Here is a 13,273-nt window from a genome sequence, read left to right on the forward strand (position 1 = left end):
GTCAAAGATACTCAACAAAGCGGTCCCCAACTTACAAACGTGTACATTCAGTCTCACCAAAGGACATATCAGGGAGCTTTTCCTCCCTTCTTTTCCAGTCCTGATGAACTGTTTACTCCTACCTATAAATGCTGCCTCACATGCTGAGCTCCCAGCTCATACCAGCTCCATGAAAGAGTAATCCAACCAGTACAACTCCCTGACTTCATCCCACTACATAGAGCTTAATACAGCACGGAACCAGGCACTTCAGCCCACAGGATTGTGACTAATTAGTTAAGCAGGTAATTAAAGGTCAAACTATATTAATCCCTCCTTGCCACACAATGTCCTCATCTTTTCATTTTCTGCACATTTACATGTCTACCTGAAAGCCTCTTAATCACCTCTGATTTATTTGCTTTAATCGTTGGCCTGTGGCGACCCACTTTCTGCGCAGGCGAACCGGCTCACAAATAGCCAGCGCGCGGGGAGAGACTTTGGTAATGCACCTCTGACGTCAGTTCCGCCCAAAGAGGGCGGGAACTAGGGATTAAAAGCCAGCACCGCGAAGTTTGAATAAACTAGTCTCGAAACGACTTACCAACTGCGTGTTGTCGTTTCTAGCTCTGTATGCATACATCGCTACGTTGGTGACTCCGACGGTCCAAACGGGATTTGGACCAAAGATGACCGACTCTTCATCTGTTCATGCAGTTTCGCTAAAACTGCCGACTTTCTGGACGTTGTGACCACACGTGTGGCTTAGCCAAGCAGAAGCCCATTTCCAGATTCGGCAGATATCTTCTGATTCCACACGTTACTATTACGTGGTGAGCTCCCTTGACCAGGAGACGGCCGCCCAGGTTGCGGATTTCATACAGTCGTCCCTGGAGGAAGGCAAATATGAAGCATTCAAAGCGCTGCTCATTGAGACCTTTGGTTTCTCACGGCGTGAGCGGGGTGCCCGCCTGCTTCAGCTGGACTGTTTGGGAGACAGACTGTCATCAGCATTGATGAACGAGATGCTGGCCCTGGCTGACGGACACAAACCCTGCCTCATGTTCGAGCAAGCATTCCTGGAGCAACTGCCCGAGGACATACATCTGCTGCTGGCCGACACAGATTTCAGTGACCCCCGGAAGGTGGCGGCCCATGCAGACGTGCTGTGGAAAGCCAAGAGGGAGAGCATGGCATCCGTCGGTCAGATTACGAAGCCACGCGCCCAACAGCAGACCAGACCAGGCAAGGGGGACGCACACAACACAGAGGCAGGAGTGAGGAGGCCAGTGAACAGTGGTGTTTCTACCACCAGCGGTGGGGCACAGAAGCCCGCCGTTGTTGCCCACCCTGCAAGGTCCAGGGCCATGACCAGGTGCCGCTAATGGCTATGGTGGCTGGCCACCAGGACAGCCTCTTGTACGTCTGGGACAAACATTCGGGACGCTGCTTCTTGGTCGGCACTGGAGTGGAGATCAGCATCTTGCCCCCGACGGGATACGACACCTGCAACAGGAAGCCAGGACCCACCCTGAGGGCCGCAAATGGCAACACGATACGGACCTACGGCACCCGCACAGTGCAGCTGCAGTTCGGCCCCAGCCGGTTCACGTGGGACTTCACACTGGCAGCCGTGGCCCAATCACTCCTGGGGGCAGACTTCTTGCGAGCTCACAGCCTGCTGGTCGACTTGCAAGGGAAAAGACTGGTACATGCCGAGACTTTCCAGATGTTCTCCCGGGGTAAAGCCAAGTTGCCGGCCCCACACGTGGACGCCATCACCCTGTCGGACAATGAATTCACCAGAATCCTGGCGGACTTTCCATCGATTCTGGCACCGCAGTTCACGGCAGCTATTCTCAGACGTGGAGTACAGCATCATATCCTGACCCAGGGACCACGCCTCCACTCCCGCGCATGAAGGCTGCCCCGGAAATCTCCGCCTGGCAAAGGAGGAGTTCAAGAGGATGGAGGAATTGGGGATCGTACGGAGGTCCAACTGCCCATGGGCCTCCCCCCTGCACATGATGCCCAAAGCAGCCAGGGGCTGGAGACCATGCGGCGACTACCGCAGACTGAACAAGGCTACATCTCCAGACTGCTACCCCGTGCCACACATACAGGACTTTGCAGCAAACCTGCACAGGGCAAGAATCTTTTCTAAAGTAGACCTCATCCGGGGATACCATCAAATCCCAGTGCACCCTGAAGACAATCCCCAAAACAGCACTCATCATCCCGTTTGGCCTGTTCGAGTTCCTCCGAATGCCGCTCGGCCTGAACAATGCCGCACAGATGTTCCAGTGGCTAATGGACGCAGTGGGACGTGACCTGGACTGACGACATCCTCATAGCCAGCAGTAGTCATCAGGAACATCTGTCCCACTTCCGCCAGCTCTACTCCCACCTGAGTGATTTCGGCCTCACGATTAGCCTGGCCAAATGCCAGTTTGGTCTCAGCACCATCGACTTCCTGGGCCACAGGATTACCAAACACCTCTGCCCGCCAAGGTAGATGCGATCCACCACTTTGCCCAGTCCAACACAGTCAAAGGCGTGCAGGAATTCATTGGTATGGTGAACTTCTACCACTGTTTCCTCCCCTCAGCAGCCCGAATCATGCGCTCTTTGTACACCCTGATGTCGGGTAAAGGCAAGGACATTTCTTGGGACAAAGAGGCTGCGGCCGCTTTCGTTAAAGCCAAGGAAGCCTTGGCAGATGCCGCGATGCTGGTGCACCCCAGAACGGACGTTCCAACCGCACTCACGGTGGACGCATCCGACACAGCAGTCAGTGGGGTGCTGGAGCAACTCATCGAGGGGCGCTGGCAACCCCTGGCGTTCGTCAGCAAGCACCTACGATCACCCAAACTCAAGTACAGTGCCTTCGACTGGGAGCTGTTGGCACTGTATCTGGCAATCCGGCATTTCAGGTACTTCTTAGAAGGCAGGCCATTCGCCACGTTCACAGACCAGAAACCATTGACCTTTGCGTTCACGAATGTGTCCGATCCCTGGTCGGCTCGCCAGCAGCGACATCTGTCCTACATCTCCGAGTACACGACGGACATCCAGCATGTCTTGGGAAAGGACAACGTCGCGGCGGACGCCCTCTCCAGACCAGCTGTCCAGGCCTTGTCCCTGGGGGTGGACTATGCAGCACTGGCGGAGGCACAGCAGGCAGATGACAAGATGCCCAGCTACAGGACCGCAGTCTCAGGTTTGCAGCTGCAAGACTTCCTCATAGGCCCAGGTGAGAGGACCCTCCTGTGCGACATGGCTACCGGCCAACCTCACCCCATCATTCTGGCAGCCTGGCAGCAGCGAGTTTTCAACTCCATACACGGCCTGGTGCACCCATCTATCAGGACAACCGTCCGGCTGGTCTCCAGCAAGTTCGCATGGCACGGACTTCGCAGACAGGTCAGTGAATGGGCCAGAATGTGCACGCAGTGCCAAACAGCCAAGGTGCAGCGGCACACTAAAGCCCCGCCACAGCAGTTTGAACCCACCCACCGGAGGTTTGACCACATTCATGTGGATATCGTGGGCCCCCACCAGTGTCACGTGGAGCGCGGTAACTTCTAACTATGGAAGACCAGTTCACTAGTTGGCCAGAGGCAGTCCCTCTCACCGACACATCTGCCGATTCCTGTGCCCGAGCACTGATCGCAACCTGGGTAGCAAACTTCGGGGTACCGGCCCACATTACCTCCGACAGAGGCGCCCAGTTCACCTCCAGCCTGTTGGGAACGCACACAACTGCCTACCACCCACAGTCAAACGGACTGGTAGAATGCTTCCACGGTCACTTGAAGTCGGCCCTCATGGCCCACCTGAGAGGACCTAACTGGGTGGATGAGCTTCCCCGGGTCCTGCTTGGACTTCGCACAGCACCCAAAGAGGATCTGCATGCCTCGTTGGCTGAGTTGGTGTACGGCGCACCCCTGGTCGTCCCAGGAGAGTTAATACCAGCCCCAAGGGGGCAAGAGGAAGAACCCGCAACAGTCCTGGATAGACTACGCGAAAAGCTTGGCAACATGGCCCCCGTACCGACTTCACTGCACGGATGGACCCCGACCCATGTACCGAAAGACCAGCAGAATTCTAAGTTTGTGTTTGTACGAAGTGGTGCATACCAGGCACCACTACAGCGGCCGTACAAGGGGCCGTTCAAGGTGATCAGGAACAACAGGTCCACGTACGTTCTGGACATTGGGGGGGAAAGAGGAGGTTTTCACGGTGGACCGACTCAAACCAGCCAATGTGGACTTGGTGCAGCCGGTCGAGGTTCAGGCACCGCAGCGCAGAGGCAGACCTCCCAAACAGAGGAGGCTGATCCAGACTGTGGACATTGGGGGGTGTATCGCCAGTTCTGGGGGGGGGGTTATGTGGCGACCCACTTTCTGCGCAGGTGAACCAGCTCACAAATAGTCTGCACGCAGGGAGAGACTTTGGTAATGCACCTCTGACATCATTTCTGCCCAGAGAGGGCGAGAACTAGGGATTAAAAGCCAACGCCGCGAAGTTTGAAAAAATTGGTCTCAAAATGACTTACCGACTGCGTGTCGTTGTTTCTAGCTCTGTATGTAGTACATCGCTACAGGCCGTTCCATTCCAGGTTCCAGCATTCCTTGTGTAGAAAAAAAATGACCCCTCAATTCCCCTTTGAACACGTTCCCTCTCACCTTCAATGCATGCCCTCTCATGTTAGACATGTTGTCTCTGGGAAAAAAGATAGCATCTTGCTGCAGAATCTATGCCTCTCAGTTTTATAAACTCATATCTGGTCTCCCATCAGCTTCCTCCTCTCCAGAAAAAAACAACCTGAGTTTGTCAAAACTCTCCCTGAAACACGTGCTCCCTATCCAGACAGCTTTTTGATAATGCTTTATTGCACCCCCTCCAAAGCCTCTGCAGATTTCCTCGTGTTTGCCCTCCAAAGCCTCCCCATTTTCCTGTAATGGGACAAGTAAAAAAGGCACCACAGTAGTGTAACAATTAGCTCTTACAGCTCAAGGGATCAGAGTTCAGAATTCAATTCCAAAGCCGTCTGTAAGGACTTTGTACATCTTCCCCGTGAACGTGTGGGTTTTCACCTAATATTCCTGTTTCCTCACACAGTCTGAGTCTCACAGTCAGATGGCTAGGTAATTGGTCATTGTCCTGTGATTAGGCTAGGGTTAAATAGGTGGGTTGCAGGGTGGTGTGTCTCATTGGGCCAGAATAGCCTGTCCCACACTGTATCTCTAAATAAATAGATAAATGCAATACTCCAGGTGCAGCCTAACCAGAGTTTTATAAAGCTGCAGCATAACTTCCCAACTCCTGAACTCAGTGCCTCGACTAATAAAAGTGATTATATCACACCATTTCCTTAACAACCTGTGTGGCCAAATTACCCACATATCCACTCCCCTCCCTTAAGGCAGAATTATATCTGCCTCTATCATTATCTCTGCCAATACATTACAAACAATACTAACTGATGTATAATAACTTTCCCCATGCCACTTCTGTTTCTCTTACCAGTCCCTTTCATTGTGTCTCCACTAGTCAGTAGCAGCACGATGGGAACTGTTTCCCTCTGCTGTCTCTAGCCCTTTTAAATCCTCCACACCCTTCTGCTTTTCGTAAGTCACCTTAGAACTTCCACTTTTACAAGGAGAGCCACTACAGATTTCCAGTGGCTCCATGTAATTAAAATTAAATCAGGTTAGATAGACAGGGAAGGAAAAGCACTGTACCTCTTCTCCTTACATGCCTATCACCTCCCTCTGGTGTCCCTTCTCCTTCCCTTTCTCCTATGTTCCCCTTTCTCCTCTCCTGTCAGATTCCTTCTTCTCCTGACCTTCACCTTTCCCACCCACTTGGTTTCACCTATCACCTTCTAGCTTGTCCCCATTTTCCTCTCTCTTCCATTTTATTCTGGTGGATTCCCCATTCCTAAAGATCTGAAATATCAACTGTTTATTCATTTCCATAGATGCTGCCAACCTGCTGAGTTTGTTGATTTGGATTTCCAGCATCTGCAGAATCTCTTCTCTTCATGTAATTAAAGTTCCTCATTCCTGAAATCGCTTCAGTACTTTCTTTTGTATACTCTCCAAGACCTTCACGTCATTTGAAAAGCACAACATACAAGGCTGGACAGTAAATCAGTTGCGACCCAGTCAATCGTTTATAAAGATGCATCACAATTTCCTTTTTCTTATTCACTATGCTTCCATTATAAACACTAGGGTGACATTTGCACTTTAAAACCAATTGTTAACTGACCCTTTCACATCACTTTCAATAAATCAATAAACAATGGATGTGTGTCTTAGACTCTCATTTCATATTCTTCCTGGAATTGTGTCCTCCGGTTTACATTGTCTCTTCTCTTCTTCTTCAGCTGTCCATTGACGATGACTGAGACCTGGGCAAGGTTGTATGGAAGACCTGCAGTTGCCCAAGCTGCAAGTCTCCCCTCTCCACACCACCAATGTTGTCCAAGGGAAGGGCATTAGAACCCATACAGCTTGGCACCAATGTCATTGCAGAGCAATGTGTGGTTAAGTGCCTTGCTCAAGGTCACACATGCAGCCTCAGCCAAGGCTCGAACTAACGACCTTCAGATCACTAGATCGACACCTTATCCACTTGGCCACACCCCTTCTCTACCTTTAAGCAAACAGGTAGCACTTCACATTTCTCACTGACCAGCCTGTCTGCATCCCCTTGAGTCCACTATTCTCCTCTTCAGGACTCAATGTGTCTGCAGACTGTATCTTTCACAAGTTTGCAACCCGAGTCCTCACCAACCAGATACAATTTCGATATTATTTTTATTTAGAGCTACAGCATGGTAACAAACACTTCCAACCCAATGAGCCTGTGCCACCCAATTACACCCATGTGACTAATTCACCTTCTCATTCATACATCTCTGGGATGTGGGAGGAAGCCAGAGCATTTGGAGGAAAGCTACGTGGTCAGTGAGCGGACGTACAAATTCCTTACAGGCAGCAATGGGAACGGAACTCATGTCACTGGAACTGTAATAGTGTTATGGCAACAGCCAGCTACAGTTAAAAACTATGATTCTAGTAACAACTTTGAGAACTGCCACTAATCCAAGCAAAACTTTTTCACTGTTTTCACCAGTGTTTTAATCAATAATGCCATCATCTTTTCTTTCTATTCCAAGGCCTTCAATCTTGATTTGGAACTTTTTGGAAATTGATATAACTGCATTGTCGTCATGAATCCTTGGTTGTTTCATCAGAAAAGTACCAAGCTACTGAGATACTTTGCCTTTTAGACACCCTGACTAGTTGTCCCACTGTCTGGTACACAGGAGTCACCACACAGAGTCAGATAATGCTGCAGAGGCTTGAAAACTCAGCCAGCTCCATCATTGTCACTATCCTCTCCTCCAGCCCGGACACCTCTGATGCAGATTCCATCACCACCCAGGACAGGTTTTCTTCTCAGTACTGCCATTAGGGACGAGGTACAGGAACCTAAAGACACAAACTCCTTGTTTCAGGAACAATTGTCTCCCTTCTGCCATCAGATTTCTGAAATGCCCATGAACCTTTGAGCACTACTTCACTATTTTGCTCTCGTTTTGCACTCTTTCTGGTACTGATCCTCTCATCAATAGACATGTTTCATGCTAAATGTTGAAGTGCCACTTATAAGCACATTTGGCTTAGTACGTACATCTCAGTAGTTCAGAAGGAATTGGACTAAACACAACTGCATGGGGCTAGCTTGACAAGCTGGGTTCCATGCTGTGACTCTTCTCCTAATATTCAGAATCAGAATTGGGTTTACTATCACTGGGATATGTTGTGAAATTTGTTGCTTTGCAGTAGCAGAACATTGCAGTACATAATAAAAAAACTATACATTACACTAAGTAAATACATTATACAGACTGGGAAAAAATAGATTAAACAACTAGTACAAAAAGAGATGGAAACATAGTGAGGTTGTTTTCATGGGTTCACTGTCCATTCAGAAATCAGATGGTGGAGGGGAAGAGGCTGCTCCTGAAACATTGAGTGTGTGTCTTTAGGTTCCTTGATGATATCAATGAGAAGAGGGTATGTCCTGGGAGGTGGGGGTCCTTAATGAAGGATGCCGCCTTTTTGAGGCATCACCTTTTGAAGATGTCCTCAGTGGTCGAGAAGCTAGTGCCCATGGTGGAGCTGGCTGAGTTTACAACATTCTGCAGCTTTTTCTGATCCTGTACCTCTGTACCAGATGGTGATGCAACCGTCTAGAACGGTTATTACATATTTTAATCTTTCATTTTCCAAGGTTAAATAGACCATTCCGCAGTGACTGGGTTTATCCTTGCAACCCATTATTTTAAACAAGTTTTATTTGCATCTTCCCAGACTTCATTCCACTGATTTCTAGAAGCTCAGAGCTGGAGCCAGGACTGATATATTTTTTTTCATTAACAACCTCAGAAATATCCCATTCAGAGCAAGTAACTGAGCATCTTTACTCGGTCATCAGGCCTGAGTTGGTTGCTTCAAAGGTTGTTAGTACCTCCCAAGCCAATTTTCAGCCAACAGCATCTCCCGTTACTGAGAATCCTTCAGCGACATCTTCCTTGATGCCAAGTACTCAGTGTTTTAGCAATGCCAGAGCACAGGGTCCAGAGGAGATTCATGAGAATGATCCCAGGAATGAAAGGATTAACGTATGAGGAGTGTTTGATGGCTCTGGGCCTGTACTCACCGGAGTTTAGAAGAATGAGAGTGGATCTCATTGAATAGTGAAAGCCTAGTTAGAGTGGATGTGGAGAGAATGTTTCCAATCGAGGGGACCAGGGGACACAGACTCAGAATAGAAGGATGTCCCTTTAGAACAGAGATTAGGAGGAATGTCTTTAGCCAGAGGGTGGTAAATCTGTGGGATTCATTGCCACAGAGAGCTGTCGAGGCCAAGTCATTGACTATATTAAAAGTGGAGGTTGATCGGTTTCTAACGTTTTCAAGGGTTACAGGGAGAAGGCAGGAGAATGGAGTTGAGAAGGATAATAAATCAGCTGTAATCAAATGGCAATGTATACTCAAAAGGCCAAGTGGCCCAATTTTGCTCCAGTGTCTCATGGTCTATGATCATATTCCCTCTGCTTCCATGAGTCAGTTATTTTTGGTTTCCGATCTCCTCCCTCCTGTTTCCCTTACAACCCTCATCCAGTTCATGTGCTTGCAATATATTTCTCATTACATTTTATGTTTGTTACTGGTCCTTCCTCACACTCTCTTGCTCTTATTTTTCCTTTTATACTTCCCCTTGGGACTTCTTGAAATCACTCACTTGCATTAGCAACCTGATGTTGGTCATACCCTTACTCTTTTCAGCCACTCTTTGGTTATTCTGGGTTCTCTAGCTTTGCTTTTGTTATGTTTGTTCCTTAAGAGAATAGACCAAAGCAGCCATAAAGCCACCTCTGCTTTAAAGGCCTTCTGTTTTTAAGAACACAAAATATTCACAAAATGATGGAGGAACTCAGCAGGTTAGGCAGCATCTATGGAGAGGAATAAGCAGCCGAACCTTCATCAGCACTGGAGAAACTCAGCACGTCACATGCATCTGTGGAGAAGAATAAACAAACTGTCAACACTTCAGGCCAAGTTCCCGATGAAGGGTCTTGGCCGAACACGTTGACTCTTTATTCCCCTCCATAGATGCTGCCTGACCTGCTTGAGTCCCTCCATCATTTTGTGTGTGTTGTTCCTGTTTTTCAGCTTTGTCTGGTAAACTTTGCAATCAAATTTTTTTTTAAACTCTGCTGATGCTGGAAATCTGTAACGTAAAGTGTGAAGGGTAGAATTAGCAGCAAGTCAGGCCACGTGTGGGAAAGAAAAACACACTTGATGTTTCAGGTCAGAGATCTGTTGTCAGAACATTTCTTATGAAGGATCTACAATCCAAAGCTCCGGTTCCATTTTAAGCAGGCAGGTACTGCAGGTAATCCTCCTTCAACTGGAGGGATTTCAGAGGCAACCCACACAAAATGCTGGAGCAACTCCACAGACCAGGCAGCATCTATGGAATATAGTACACTCTATGTTTTGGGCTGAGACCATTCAGCAGGACTTTTCCTGTTTGTGATTGGATTTCAGAGATAGTTTTCTTTTCCACACAGAAAGTGGTGGGAGTACATGGAAGATCAGCCAGGGGTGGTGTTAGAGGCAAATACAATAGGGACATTTAAAAAACACTTAGATAGGCACATGGATGAAAGAAAAATAGAGGACCATGTGGGGATGAAGGATTAGATTAGCTTTGCAGTAGGTTAAAGGGGTCTGTAGAATATATTCTATGTTCTTCCAAAGGCGAGTGACTTGGTCAACTTTTAAAGTTTAGATGGTAGTTCCCAAACCTAAAATATCAACTGTCAATTGTCCTCCTGAGCCACCAAGTCCTTGAGTAGGTTCAGTTCATTAGCAAGGCATGTTATGTATTTGCTATTTATGTATGGAAGACCATATCAACATGCCATCGATGAATGCCAGTTTTCATCATGTCGCCTCTGGGGAAATCACATGAATTAATTGGGCCTCTTGCCATAAATCAATAACAGGATTGAGAACTTCACCACTTACACCAAATTCCTGGTGTTTCTCTATATAGCAAAGAGCCTCATTGTCTCTTAGAAGCGTTCATGTTACTTTTAACTACATCTGCTTAAAAAATGGCATGGGGTAATATCTTCATGCTGGTAGGAAATGAAAGCCAGTTGACCTTGAATAATGGTAGATGCCCTGATCAGAGCTCTGATGAATTAAGCACTAAAGCTATAATAGCCACCAATTAGAATTCAATTCATACCAGCAGTCATAAGACAGATACCTAATGAGGAAGCTTACTGTAATAGGCTTTGGGCAGGTCAATTATTTCCTCTCTATGCAGTGATCCTCCTAGATGCAATTGATTTTAAATGGTTAGGGAAACCTTCATAAGAACAATCTGTCTGGTCCTAAATTAGTCCCCATCACATCACAAATCTGCCAACCACAACCTTTAGCTTGGAAACGATCTCAGCAATATATGGTTTGGGCGACGTTAGGTACTTACATAAACCTTCCACACTTTATCATTCTCCTGGGAGAACACTGGGTGGTAAGTTTGTGGAAAATAGTCTTGGACTAGTGGTTCAGAAGGCTGAAATAGGACTAAGAGGCATAGAAGCAGAATCGAGCAATTTGGACCATTATATCTGCTCTGCCATTCAGTCACGTCTGATTTATTTTTCTCCTCTCAAGCCCATTCTCCTGCCTTCACCTCATAATCTTTGATGCCAATTCTAATCAAGAATCTTTCATCCTCTGCTTTCTTCCCTGGAGCATAGGAGAAGGAAGTGAGATTTGATAGGGGTGTACTAAATTATGTTGGTATACATAGGGTAAATGCAAGTAGTCCTTTTTCCACTGAGGGTGGGTGAGGCCATAGGTTAAGGGTGGAAGGTGAAATATTTAAGGGAAACCTCTTCACTCAGAGAGTAGTGCGAGTTTGGAATGAACTGGGTGCATACAGGTTCAACTGCAGCATCTCAAAGAAGTTTGGATAAGTCCATGAATGGCAGGACCATATAGGTGTAGGTTGATGGGACAAGGCAGCAAATCAGTAGATGGGCAGAACTGTGCTGGCGAGCCCTAAGACTCTATGACCATGATTCTCTGTTGGTTTGGATGGGATACGACTGGATGCCAGGGTAGCGTAACGGTTAGCACAACACTTTTACAGCATGGGATATTGGAGTGCAATTCAATGCCGTCTGTAAGGAGCCTGTACCTCCTCATCCTGGAATATGTGGATTTCCTGTGTATGCTTTGGTTTCCTCCACTGTCGAATGATGTACCAGTTAGTAGATTAATTGGTCGTTGTAAATCACCCCGTGATTAGGCTAGGGTTAAATCAGGGGTTGCTGTGTGGCACAGTTCAAGGGGCTGTTCAGTGCTGTTTCTCATTAAACAAACAAACTCTGACAACACTTCTTCAACCAGTGCAGCTATCAGACACCTCCCGTAACCCTGCTTCATTCCCGGCGTCTTGCTAATCTTCAACATTGCCCCAGTATCAATGGCAATTTTTCTCGGTATTCCAGGTGGTTAAGTTGACAACTTTATCTTATCAACGCAAGAGATTCTGTAGATGTTGGAAAACTAGAGTGATGCACACATCTGCTGGAAGAACTCTGCAGATTGGGCAATATCTATGCAGAGGAAAGAGCAGCTGATAGTTTGGGCTGAGGTTCTTCATTAGCACTGGAAAGGAAGGGAGGTAGAAACCAGAATAAAAAGCTGTGTGGTGAGGAAGGAGTACAAGTGGGCAGGTGATGGATGAGGTCCAGTGTGGGGGAAGTGGGGTGAAATGAGAAGCTGGGAGGTGATAGGTGGAAATGATAAAGTGCTGAAGAAGAAGGAATCTGATGAGAGGAGTGTGGGCCATGGGAGAAAGGGAAGGGGGGGCACCCGAGGGAGGTGATGGGCACTTGAGGAGGGAAAGGGTAAGCGGGAAGCCAGAATGGAGAATAGAAAAATTAGAGAGGGGAAGGGGAAGATAATTTTCCTGGTTCAGTTGGCTGATTGGAGAGTCAAGGGGTGTCACTAGCTCTTGAAAGAGAATAAGTGGGCAGATAACATTGAAGGGATTGCACAAACAGCACAAAACACAGAAAAATACAACACGTTACAGGCCCTTTGGCACACATGCTGACTTGTTAAATTTACTTTACAATCAATCTCCCGCTTCCCTCCCTCATAGTCCACCACTTCTCTGGGGCACAACAGTAGGGTTGGAGGTTGGAGCTCACTTTCGGGGTCCTTTGTAAGAAATTTGTATGTCCTTCCCATTAAACAATCTTGAATCTTTACTATAAATGCACCAAAGCTCCGTACTGAACCAATGCTTGCCCCTCCAGCTGCCACTCTGTATTGTAATAATTCCTCAAACATGAGTCTAGAAGGGACCATTGACTAGCATGAGGTTAGTTCCCACATTTACAAACTCTATGTTTCCAATATATATTCTGCTTAAAATAATTACCAGGCTACATACTGAAAAACTATCAACTCCCAGAAGAAGATTTAATCTATGTCCAACTTAATGGGCTTATTTAAGTTATTGTTTTAGGAGCAGCTTATTCCTCTCCAGCACCAGATTTCTGAATGGGCAATGAGTGCTTATTGATAAAAGAGTTTCTGCAGAAATCCAGCACAACACACACAAAATGCTGGAAGAACTCAGCAGGTCAGGCAGCATTTATGGATTGCAATAA

This window comes from Hypanus sabinus, chromosome 5 (genome assembly GCF_030144855.1).
Source record: "Hypanus sabinus isolate sHypSab1 chromosome 5, sHypSab1.hap1, whole genome shotgun sequence".
NCBI classification, from domain to species: Eukaryota; Metazoa; Chordata; class Chondrichthyes; order Myliobatiformes; family Dasyatidae; genus Hypanus; species Hypanus sabinus.